The sequence below is a fragment of the Bubalus bubalis genome, chromosome 9 (assembly GCF_019923935.1).
Source record: "Bubalus bubalis isolate 160015118507 breed Murrah chromosome 9, NDDB_SH_1, whole genome shotgun sequence".
Taxonomy (NCBI): Eukaryota; Metazoa; Chordata; class Mammalia; order Artiodactyla; family Bovidae; genus Bubalus; species Bubalus bubalis.
In genome coordinates, this window is record NC_059165.1 from 69,403,898 (window position 1) to 69,417,160 (window position 13,263).

At 41.8% G+C, this 13,263-nt stretch overlaps 1 long non-coding RNA gene across 1 annotated transcript; it reads right to left on the reverse strand.

Moving 5' to 3' along the window:
- LOC112586926 lies at positions 1 to 2,604 on the reverse strand. The gene is made up of 2 exons (XR_003111419.2): positions 2,553 to 2,604; positions 1 to 482 (listed from the first exon to the last, which is right to left on the reverse strand). It is a non-coding gene; the product is annotated as an uncharacterized LOC112586926 (long non-coding RNA).
- Positions 2,605 to 13,263: the final 10,659 nt, after the last annotated feature.

A 13,263-nucleotide genomic window follows, 5' to 3' on the forward strand; every position in this document is an offset into this window, starting at 1 on the left:
AACTTAGTCCATTCTTTGAACAAATATTTATTGTGAGGTGTAGTGTTGAAACATTTCAATCAGGATTTGTGATTAACAGACTTTTAAAAATCCAGTTTGATTTGTAGATGACAGTTTACCAACTCATTCGAAGCTGGAAATCTTTGTTATTTCAAAGTAAAATAGAAATAGCAGAGATATAATGTGTATGTAACTTCACTCAATGAAATCTTGTACAATCACTCTGTGTCAAATTTATAAACATTATTTTACTTTTGTGTAGATCCTAATTTTACAAATCCTCCTGTTGAACAACATTGATTGTCATTTACACCCATGCAGATTTATTAATTCATTTTTTTTTAACAATGACTAAAGTAAGGCCCCCCCAAAAAATTAGTACTGCAGGTCCTTGCAGAATGTTGCTTTCCCATGGAGAAGACAGGCTTGATGAGAGCTCTTGATTGGCTGATGGATCACTAGAGGAGTCTGTTATCTTGCTCCTGGGTAGAAAAGAACATATGTGGCTGTTGTTGGCTTTAGTTCAGAACCACTACTTATTTACCAAACTGTAAGCAGAAGGACACAGCCAGGAATCACTACAGGGGCAATCTACCTACATATCAGTCACTGACAGGCCTGTACATAGACATATTTTCCTGGGACTGTAGCACCATTATCCTTTGACCAAGGGCTCTTCCAACAGGGCAATCTCTTCTGTCCAGTAAGCCCCTGTAAGGAGATTTGGTGTGACTAACAAGGACTGTATGAGCAGGGTTGCCCCTGAAGATGCTACCGCTGTTGTCCATGAGAAAGATCCTTAATGCTAGAATCTATTTTAATTCCAGAGAGAAGAAAACCAGCTAATCCCACATCTTTTTAGAGGCAGGGGTTCAGCGCTTCCTGTTTGACCACAGCTCTTTCTGAAGTTAAAGAATTCAAGAATCAGGTTTGTATATTTGTAGAGATGAGACAACTTATATTTCAGTTGGGAATATAGGGCTTAGAATCCTATAGAATCAGAATTCTATTTGAAGTCAAGCACATCACCTCCCAAATGTCCTATCTAACCATAGTTTAGGGAGATCTGAAGGGATCTGTCTTACTTGGGTTTCTCTTACCTTGGGCGTGAAGAGAAACATCCTCTTCCAAAACACAAGAGAAGACCCTACACATGGACATCACCAGATGGTCAACACTGAAATCAGATTGATTATATTCTTTGCACCCAAAGATGGAGAAGCTCTATACAGTCAGCAAAAACAAGACCAGGAACTGACTGTGGCTCAGATCATGAGCTCCTTATTGCCAAATTCAGACTTAAATAGAAGAAAGTAGGGAAAACCACTAGACCATTCAGCTATGACCTAAATAAAATCCCTTATGATTATATAGTGGAAGTGAGAAATAGATTTAAGGGCCTAGATCTGATAGATAGAGTGTCTGATGAACTATGGAATGAGGTTCATGACATTGTACAAGAGACAGGGATAAAGACCATCCCCATGGAAAAGAAATGCAAAAAAGCAAAATGGCTGTCTGGGGAGGCCTTACAAATAGCTGTGAAAAGAAGAGAAGTGAAAAGCAAAGGAGAAAAGGAAAGATATAAGCATCTGAACGCAGAGTTCCAAAAAATAGCAAGAAGAGATAAGAAAGCCTTCTTCAGCGATCAATGCAAAGAAATAGAGGAAAACAACAGAATGGGAAAGACTAGAGATCTCTTCAAGAATGGGAATGTAAAATAGTACAGCCACTTTGCAAGACAGTTTGGCAGTTCCTCACAAAGCTAAAAATAGTCCTACTTTTAAAGTCATATTCAATTAAAAGACATGGAGGAACCTTAAATTCATATTGTTAAGTGAAAGAAGTCAGCCTGAAAATGCTACATACTCTATGATTCTGACTAGATGACATTCTGGAAAAGGCAAAGCTTTAGAGACAGCTAAAGTTTCAACGATTGCCAAGGTTTTGGTTGGGGCAAGGATTGGAGGCTAGAAGAATAAATAAGTGAAGTGTAGTGGAAACTTAGAGCAGTGAAATCTGAATGACATGATAATGGTGAATACATGATATTATATATGTATCAAACCCCATAGAACTCTACAAAGAGTGACCTTAATTGTAAATTATAGACTTCAGTTCATAATAATACATCAATATTGGTTCATTAATTGTAATAAATGGACAGAGTAAAATGTTAATGGAAAAACAGTGTGAGTGTATGTCTATGGGGATGGCCTATGGAGACTCTCCAAACTAGCTGATCAGTGTTTCTATAAATCTAAAATGGTCCTAAAAAGTGAAGTCTATTTTAAAAAGATTAAAAAAAAAAAAAGTATTTACTCTGTCTTTAAAAAAGCAAATAAACAAATGCTTGCTCTGGTTAAAAAAAAAAGAAAGAAAATCAGAGATACCAAAGGAACATTTCATGCAAAGATGGGCTCGATAAAGGACAGAAATGGTATGGACCTAACAGAAGCAGAAGATATTAAGAAGAGATGGCAAGAATACACAGAAGAGCTGTACAAAAAGATCTTCACAACCCAGATAATCATGATGGTGTGATCACTGACCTAGAGCCAGACATTCTGGAATGTGAAGTCAAGTGGGCCTTAGAAAGCATCATTACGAACAAAGCTAGTGGAGGTAATGGAATTCCAGTTGAGCTATTCCAAATCCTGAAAGATGATGCTGTGAAAGTGCTGCACTCAATATGCCAGCAAATTTGGAAAACTCAGCAGTGGCCACGGGACTGGAAAAGGTCAGTTTTCATTCCAATCCCAAAGAAAAGCAATGCCAAAGAATGCTCAAACTACCGCACAATTGCACTCATCTCACACGCTAGTAAAGAAATGCTCAAAATTCTTCAAGCCAGGCTTCAGCAATATGTGAACCATGAACTTCCTGATGTGCAAGCTGGTTTTAGAAAAGGCAGAGGAACCAGAGATCAGATTGCCAACATCTGCTGGATCATAGAAAAAGCAAGAGAGTTCCAGAAAAACATCTATTTCTGCTTTATTGACTATGCCAAAGCCTTTGACTGTGTGGATCACAATAAACTGTGGAAAATTCTTAAAGAGATGTGTGGATCACAATAAACTGTGGAAAATTCTTCAAGAGATGGGAATACCAGACCACCTGATCTGCCTCTTGAGAAATTTGTATGCAGGTCAGGAAGCAACAGTTAGAACTGGACATGGAACAACAGACTGGTTCCAAATAGGAAAAGGAGTACTTCAAGGCTGTATATTGTCACCTTGTTTACTTAACTTATATGCAGAGTACCTCATGAGAAATACTGAACTGGAAGAAACACAAGCTGGAATCAAGATTGCTGGGAGAAATATCAATAACCTCAGATATGCAGATGACACCACCCTTATGGCAGAAAGTGAAGAGGAACTAAAAAGCCTCTTGATGAAAGTGAAAGTGGAGAGTGAAAAAATTGGCTTAAAGCTCAACATTCAGAAAACGAAGATCATGGCATCCGATCCCATCACTTTATGGCAAATAGATGGGGAAAAAGTGGAAACAGTGTCAGACTTTATTTTTCTGGGCTCCAAAATCACTGCAGATGGTGACTGCAGCCATGAAATTAAAAGGCGCTTACTCCTTGGAAGGAAAGTTATGACCAACCTAGATAGTATATTCAAAAGCATAGACTTTACTTTGCCAACAAAGGTTCATCTAGTCAAGGCTATGGTTTTTCCTGTGGTCATATATGGATGTGAGAGTTGGACTGTGAAGAAGGCTGAGCGCCAAAGAATTGATGCTTTTGAACTGTGGTGTTGGAGAAGACTCTTGAGAGTCCCTTGGACTGCAAGGAGATCTAACCAGTCCATTCTGAAGGAGATCAGCCCCGGGATTTCTTTGGAAGGACTGATGCTGAAGCTGAAACTCCAGTACTTTGGCCACCTCATGCGAAGAGCTGACTCATTGGAAAAGACTCTGATGCTGGGAGGGATTGGGGGCAAGAGGAGAAGGGGAAAACAGAGGATAAGATGGCTGGCTGGCATCACCAACTCGTTGGATGTGAGTCTCAGTGAACTCTGGGAGTTGGTGATGCACAGGGAGGCCTGGCGTGCTGTGATTCATGGGGTCGCAAAGAGTCGGACACAACTGAGCGACTGATCTGATCTGATCTGATCTGAAGGGATCTGGTAGATGTAATCAGTAAACCAAAAGGATAATGTGCTGGATCAACCTGACTCAATCACTTGTAAGACATAAGCCCTCTATCCACCACACATTGCAGAGGAATATATAAGGATTCAAAGAGAACGTAAGATGTGAACAATATCACAGAGCAAGTTGGAGTGCTGAGGCTCAGTACATTCATTCAAAACCAGGGCCTTGATACTCAGTGCCCACTGTGGGTACTGGCCTGTACCTAGGCACTGGGCTCAGCTTCGGTGCTCAGGGTCACTAGGCCCTAAGACTGTAACCAAGCAGGACCCTATGGGCCCTTTCCAGGACAGTAGAGCACCCCCACCATGTCCTCCATCTGCATATTATCTGTAGAAAACATTTAGCTTCCTAGGCCTTCCATGAATTTCAAATAATACATTTATTCAGAAGTGAGAGAATACAGAAAGAAATGAAAAGAGTCAAGCAAGACAAAATAATAGTTTAGCCATTAAACAAAGTCAAGAACCTTTAGTTCGACCTCAAGAGCTATAGACAATATTCTAAGCCATGTCCTTTAAGTTCTTTTGCAGATACTGAAATCAACCCCCTTTCCCATCCAAGGGAAATTGATTATCTGTATGCTGCCCACAAGTACATAAACCCTAGACCACTTGGAACCAGAATGTTGAGGTTATTAACTGCTGGTTACTTCACAACCAACTAATCAGAAAAATATCCATGAACTACCCAGGTACCCCCAAACCACTCTCACTCACTGGCTTTAAAAACCTATCCCTGAAAAGAAAAACATATGGTTGGATCAGCCCCAGGGCAGCAAGGCCAACCTCATCAATGTAGACCTCTCGGACCTGACGGGCCCTGACTGGATGCGGAAACCAAAGCAGCAGTGTGACCAGAAGCCAGGGAGTCAGCTTCCTCTTCAAGGAAGAACAGAAGGTGGATAGAGGAACCTGCCAAGTAGATGGTCTTCCTCCTGAAGCAGCATCAGCAGGCCCACTTGGGGAAGCAGAAGCTGCAGGCAGAGGTCAAACTCAAGAGACAAGCAGTACTGGAATAATGTGGAGGAAGACTGGATCCACCAGGTGGAAGAGGAGGACCAGATCCTGGAGGAGAAAGAGGAGAAGGACTGGATCTGGGACAGGGATAAGGTACAACAGGAGCTGATTAAACAGGAGTCCCTATGGAGGAAGCAACAGCAGATCCTGGAGTAGCAGAGGCTGGGCAAGTCCAAGTCCAGGTACAAGGAACCCCAACCCAAATCCATCCTCCTCTAGGATCAGCCAAACAGTGACTAGGGACCCAAAAGTGCCTTCCCCACTAATAACTGAGCTGAGTTCAGTTAGGCTCCAGCCTGTCCTAGTCCTCTGAAGCTATCACAGAGTCCTGGAGCCTGCATTTGGGAGGCATGCTTCCCCACCCTCTCGAGTCCCTGGAAGCTTTGCCACGATGAACCACAACTCCAGCAGGAGCACCGACAGAGACTGGGAAACATCAACCCAGCACCCTCCCTGGGCCTAGTGGCAAGTACACAGGCCCCAAGCTATTTAGGGAGCCTAACAGCAAGCCCAACAAACCAGTTATTCACAACACTCTATCCCATTGCTGTCCAGAAAAGTGAATGACTCTCACAAAAATACAGTGTTAGAAAAGCTGGAGAAGTGTGATGCCAACCATTACATCATCCCGTTCCACAAGGCCAGCTGCCACTTCCAGGCACTTCACTGCTGCTATTCCGACACTGAGGAGATCTACAAACTGACGGGCACCTGGCCGAAGAGCATCACCAAGAAGATGATCAACAAGTTGTTCAAGTACAGGCCAGACTAGAAGCAGTTCAGCCTGATGCCAGCCAAAACCATGCCCCTCAGCTGGATGCACTCACCATGCACAGTCACTTGTGGCTTCCCAGAAGGCTCTACAAACCAAAGAAGATGCAGACTTGCAAATGACCCCCTTGCAGTGGAGTCTGAAGACATGACTTCTAGGTGGATATTTACTTTCTTCCTTTTGTGTAGGAAGTATGCAGAGTCACAGTTTTTCAGAGCCTTCTGGACAAGAGAAAACCCTTCCTGAGCTCCTTGCACACAGGACCAGCGGTGGAGCGAAAGCAGTCCAGCTCCGGTTTCATTGGCCACAGCACCTTGTTCCCCTCTGCAGGAAGGCTGGCACAAGGGGTGGAGCTTGTGACCCAGAGCCCCAGGCAGAGGATTCCAGGTAGAGGACTCCTTCTACTTGAAGTTCTCCTTAAGTGTAAATTAAAGTGATTTCCTTTGCTTTCTTGTCTCTCACCTCATCCCTTTTACACATGACCTAACACCTTTCTTGTTGGCCAGCTGTAATTGTGCAGGATTACAGGACTGAGATTTGGTCTCCCCTCAGAGACTTTGAATGTCTGTAGGAAAAGTGTTAATGTTGGGAAATCATTTTCAATTGAGAAATTGTATATTTGTTGTGTCTGCTGCTGCTGCATCTACTGCCAACATTTATATCCAATTCTACGATTTCAGAAGAAAAAAAAAAAATCTTGTTCCTTGCTACTGAGAAAAACTTTAATGAAGATAACCAGTTCACAAAAAGCACTGAAATCTGCAAAGTCTCTCTCTCTTTCTCTCTCTTTAGTCGCTCAGTCTTGTCTGAGCTTTGTGATCCCATGGACTGTAGCCTGCGAGGCTCCTTTGTCCATGGGATTCTCCAGGCAAGAATACAAGAGTGGGTTGCCATTTCCTTCTCCACTGTAAAGTCTGTCTTCTGCTAAAATAACATTTATAACTGTGGAGGGTTCTCCCTGCCATGCAGTCATTGGGAGGGTGAATGGTACTCTGCTGGTGTTTGCCCAGCAGATTGCCCAGCAAGTCCAGCCAAGGTATCCCTCCCTCATTACATTGGGGGTATGATTTGTTCACTTTTATAAAAACTGATTTTGGTAATGTTAAAAAAAAATGAAAAATTTCCAAAAGGCCATACTGGAGGTTGGGTATTTTGAGCATTAGCCACCCAAATTCCTTGTTTGGTGTCCTGCAATAAACCATGGCATTTTCCTTCACCACAACCTAGTATCAGGTGTTATTTAATCACTCAGTTGTGTGATTGAACTCATGTCCATTGAGTCAGTGATGCCATCCAACCATCTCATCATCTTGGCCCCTTCTCCTCCTCCTGCCCTCAGTCTTTCCCAGCATCAGGGTCTTTTCCAATGAGTCAGATCTTCACATCAGGTGCCAAAGTATTGGAACTTCAGCTTCAGCATCAGTCCTTCCAAAGAATATTCAGGGTGATTTTCTTTAGGATTGACTAGTTTGATCTCCTTGCTGTCCAAGTGACTCTCAAGAGTATTTTCCAGCACCACAGTTTGAAAACATCTTGGCTTTATTTCAAGTCAGCTAGTGAACCTGTTTCATTCAGTTAAAACAAAACAAAACAAAAAACAGATGTTCATCCCCTGGAAATATGTAAATTACCTCCTTTATTGGACTTCCCACCTTATACTCTGCACCCACCTCTCCCCTCACAGTTTGTTTAATAGTGAGAAATTTGCTCCCAAACATACTATATTCTCTGTTCCTAACATATTTCCTGATTTGTCCCTAAAATACTTTTGTTACTAAAGAACCAGCAATGACTCCCTATTATACAGATACAACTCTTCAAATTCCAGTCCCAGGCTCCACAGAAACGTGTGGATCCTACCCACACCTATGATTTCTGCCTCCTTTTTTAACTTCTTCTCTGTGGCAACTGTTTCCATTCAGGACCCTGGAAGCCCTACACACCCACTGAAACCTCCATCACATCCACATCCCTCTCTAGTCCTTCCAGATTCTCTTTAATTAAAAAAAATTGGTTGTGTGAATTTCCTAATTTGCGTTTCATGTGGCTGTTAAAAAGTTATTTAAAATTGGTAATTTTCTATTAGTTTACAAGTGCCTGCTCATATCCTTGAACATACAAGCAGTTCTAAGTCACAATGAAATGCACCTCCCTTTCAGGGCTCATGTTAAGCTGTAGTGGGACATTGGGGGCCTGGGGAAAGCTTCATCCCAAGTTTATGAGTAGCCCCTCTTGTAATCTGATATTTATCTCCTCTTCCTTTTCTCTAACTGTCTGGTAACTTGGTTTCTCCACCCAGTGAGAATCACTGCATCCTGCATCACCTCTCCTGGCCTCTCTCTCACCTACTTCTTTAGCTTCTCATGACACCACTGAGGTAAAAATTGCCATGGATTCTCTCTCTCATCTCTTTCTCATTTGCTGTCTCCCATGTTTCATGACACTCAGTCTCTTTAATTTTCCTTTCTGGAAATTTCTCTTTTAAACTTTCCTTTCCAGGTCACTCAGAAACCTGAAGAAACTCAATTTTATTTTTGAAAAAAAAAAAAAAAAAAAAAGATAGTTCCCAGTAAATTCCTTAGCACAGAAGAATCTGCCAATGGCTCATCCAGTCATGTTTGAAGGTCTTTCTTCACACAAAAATGCCCAGTATCACTTTGCACTTTCATCAACTTCAACTACTATTCCTCCCAATAATTTCTCCATTGGTCTTGTATCAAAAATCCATCCAAGAAACTTCATAAGTTCATATTTTACAACAAAATATTGGAAAAAAAAACCTTAAATTAGAAAATTTCCCCTAAGGTTTAAAACCATATTTTCTCATCTTTAGGAAGACAGGCACCCCTAACTTTGTCCAAAATCATTTCCGTTACATCCACATGCCCCTCTTAGGCTCTCAAGAAATCTTTTCTAGATCAGCCTCAGTTTTCTGCCTGATGCTACAGAAATTCCATGAAAGCTACCATCCTTAATTAGGAGGGCAAGTCAAAATCAAAGACTCTGTCCATTGGATCCTTTTTAAGAGGAGCTACTCTCCTCTGATTGGGCATTAGAACCACATGAGGCCTTCAGAACATCTGATGTGCGGGCCCTAAATTTTTCCAGGTAATTTCATTCTAAAGCCTGGGTGGGTGTGACTCAGTTAAATCCCAGTTTATCTGGAGCACAGTGAGGTTAGAATCGAACTAGGAAGCCCTAGTACTCAGGTACAGCTCATGGCAAAGTTTATGATGTTTCTCTAAAGGAACAGATCTCAACCCAGGATGCAGACAAGAATCACTCAGGCAACTTGTCACGAACAAAAGTGCCTGAGACCCAGCCCAAAATAATGAAGTCTGAATCTCGTGCGTTGGCCTTGAAAATGCTTCCAGATGATTCACTGTAGAATCAGGACTGGGAAGATAATTCAAGGTGGAATTCACTTTAGAAGGATTTGTGATTTTGCTGACTTTGTAGACTCCTGGGGAGAGTAGATCTGACCAGGAACTTATGTAGAACTGTACAAAGTCAGTTCAGGTTGAAAACCCAGTGCCCCAAGTGGCTCCCTGTGACCTGAGTGAGGAGTCTTTCCAGTTTGATGAATAGCATTTCTGGGTGATGGGAAAGGACCAAATAACAGAAGAATATAAAGCTTTATCCCTCTCCTCCCCTACCTAAACCCTTCTTTCAAACTAAGTACTTCATGAATTACTCCATTTGCATCTCTACAATCTGTGACCATCCCCACCATCTGAAATCTGGGCTCTTCCCCTAACCCTCCCTTGAAACCACCCTCTACTTGACACATGAAGTCCTCATGCCAAACGCAATTCCCTGACTTCTTAACTGCAACTCATGGAGGGTAGGGTCTTTCATTTATGGGAATGTCATAACTTTTCACTTTGCCTTTGAGAGGCCTAGAGATCTTTAGAATCAATACTGGAGTTAATCCAGTATTAATCTCAAGTTAATCCTATCCCAATTATCTAATCAGTCTGCATTCCATGCACTGCATTCAGTTCAGTCACTCAGTCCTGTCTGACTCTTTGCTACCCCGTGGACTGCAGCTTGCCAGAACTCCCTGTCCATCACCAACTCCCAGAGTTTACTCAAACTCATGCCCATTGAGTCGGTGATGCCATCCAACCATCTCATCCTCTGTCATCTGCTGGCTGATCCAGGGTATTCAAAGGGGAGACAGCATCGGCGACTATTTAAATATTCATCAAAATATAAAGAGTAATAGAATGAGGATAGCTCAGTAGGAAAAATCAGTGGAGAAAAGAGGCTGAGTAGCTTGGTTTATGTGGGAGACCAATAAAACTTCAAGACAAGAAGCTTGCACTACTTACATAGGCCGCAGGCATCCTTCCATTCTCCCGAAGGAGAGGAGACACTGAGGCCTCCCCAGTCGGATCTTAGAAGCCCAGGCATAATTAGTAAGCATGGCGGGTTCCGTGTTCCAGATGGAGACTCAGCCAGAGTGAGAGAGAGAGTGACATGGGGAGACCAGTATTTTGAGAAACTGATCCCAATTCTTTATTTTCCATGGTCTACTTTTATACACTGAGATGTTATACAAAAGTCACGTGGGGACAGCAGTCCTGACTTTTATTAAAGTCGGGTGCTTCATACAAATGTATACAGAGGTCTTAGGAGTGTTACATCATCTTCTGGCCAGGGGGCCTGCTGACAATTTATGACCCTCTCCTTGAGACAGCAATCAACCGAAACACTTATTTCTCCAGGGGTAATTATTTTTGAAACAGACGCCACCCAAATAAAGTTACATTCCTATAGGGTGAGGGTGTAGTGGGTTTTAGTTAAGGACAGAATTTACTTAGCCTAAGGTCTAATGTGATTTATATCAAAGGTTAATACTTATTTCTTCTATATATTCATTAATGTGTATAAGGGCAGGGGATGTGGAGACTTAGCAGTAAGCATTGGCTCAACAAATGAAAAACCCTTCACCAATACAATTTCTAATCAGCCCACTATACTTATACTAATAGTTTTCTAACTTCTCTAAAGAACCTGTTTTTAGAAGGTTTAAAGCATCTCATGCCTCTCATGGTTGGGAGGCTGTGAGCAATCACATGTAGCCAGACAAGCCTGTCAGGCAGGTTAGAGAACCTTCAGAGGAGTTTGTAAGTTGAAACACTCCTGTCATACCCAGGAATTATTATTAACTGGAGCTCTAAGTTAACTCCTTTTCCGAAAGAGGTGGTGGGGGACAGCACCCATAAAGTCAGAGGTGTAGGTGAGAGCACAAAGTAGTAAAGTAGACAGGCTCTGGTTATGGGGGTAGATGCTTGAGGATTTCCAGGGGGACTCCTGAGGCTCGATCCCACCTTTGCGTATGTCGAGCCTCCTTCCTCATGACCTTTGTCATGGGTGGAGTGCCTCAAGCTGGCCCCCAACAGTCGTCCCCTTCTCTTCCTTCCTTCAATCTTTCGCAGCATCAGGGTCTTTTCAAATGAGTCAGCTCTTCACATCAGGTGGCCGAAGTATTGGAGTTTCAGCTTCAACATCAGTCCTTCCAATGAATATTCAGGACTGATTTCTTTTAGGATGGACTTGTTGGATCTCCTTGCAGTCCAAGGGACTCTCAAGAGTCTTCTCTAACACCACAGTTCAAAAGCATCAATTCTTTGGCTTTCAGCTTTTTTTATAGTCCAATTCTCTCATCCATACATGACCACTGGAAAAACCATAGCCTTGACTAGACAGACCTTTGTTGGCAAAGTAATGTCTCTGCTTTTTAATATGCTGTTTAGGTTGGTCATAGCTTTTCTTCCAAGTAGCAAGTGTCTTTTAATTTCATGGCTGTAGTCACCATCTGCAGTGATTTTGGAGCTCGAAAAAATAAAGTCTGCCACTGTTTCCACCATTTCTCCATCTATTTGCTATGGGACCGGATGCCACGATCTTTGTTTTCTGAATGCTGAGTTTTAAGCCAACTTTTTCACTCTCCTCTTTCACTTTCATCAAGAGGCTCTTTAGTTCTTCTTCACTTTCTGTCATAAGGGTGTTATAATCTGCATGTCTGAGGTTACTGATATTTAATGTACTGCATTAAAGGGTTTTTTTTTTTTTAAGTTGGAATAAAAATACTAAATTAGAGTATCTTCAGTCAATCAAAAGAGAGCACATTGGGTGTGTCTGATTCAATCACACCTAAGGTAATAGCTGCTAAACTTACCAAGGGTTTCCCAGGTAAAGAACCCACCTGCCAATGCAGGAGACACAAGAGATACAGGGAGAGAGGAATGTGGAGAATCCTCAGGTACCCAGATTGGATCCCTGGAATATGAACCTTCCATAGTCAGGTCCATGCCTATTTCCTGCATTTCTCCTACCACACCCCGGCCCTCAGCAACAGGGGTCAACTTTTTCTGACACTGAATCAGATAGAGAACTTAACAATTGGAACTGGATCTCAATTTGATTAGAAGGATAGGCAACAGAATAGCCCAGTTCTACAAGCTCATGACTTCTTTCTTCCTAGCCCAATGCAATGAAAAAAACAAACAAACAAACAAACAAACAGCAGCAACTACAAAAAAAACTGAAAATAAATGACTGTGACCCTAATCCTTTTCTGCCTTGTGCTGAATGCTTGGATAGGACCTAGGATTATAGAAAGTCCAAGAGCCAGAGGAAGTGGGCTGCTCACTTTCCAGGTGACTTGGGACCTGTTTCCCTCTCTTTCTACTCTCTCCATCATGCTTCATACATGGAGGGTCATTGGCATCAGGGACAACTTAGACATTCAGAGAAAACTGCTCAATCACACTTTCTTCATTTCCTATGAGTATGATCACAGAATTTGTTTAGTTTCTGAGCCTGAAGTTCTTCCTGTTAAAATAGAAACTAGTGTTTCTTATGTCAGAAGATAGTTTTAGGATATAAACACACAAACATGGCAAAATCACTTGATGTTACTTTTTTAAAATAAAGGCAAATTTTAATTTTGAGATCATTGTATTTTCATATGTTGTTGAGACAAATAATACAGAAATGTCCCAGAGAGAACCCTTGCATCCTTAATTTAGGTTGCTCTCATGGTAACATCTCAGAAAATCAAAGTACAATAACATAACTGGTATATTGACCAGATATAGCCAAAATACTGAATTACTGCAAAGATCCTTGTTTTTCCAGTTTTTGGTGACACACATCACTGCCCATATTTACTCCTTTCTTAATTCTTACCAGAGACTAAGATGTTCCCCATTTCTATGTATCTATATGTCTATATCTATTGCATCTGTATTTATTCAGCAAAAATGTTGGCCAAAATGTTCATTTGGGTTTGTTTAT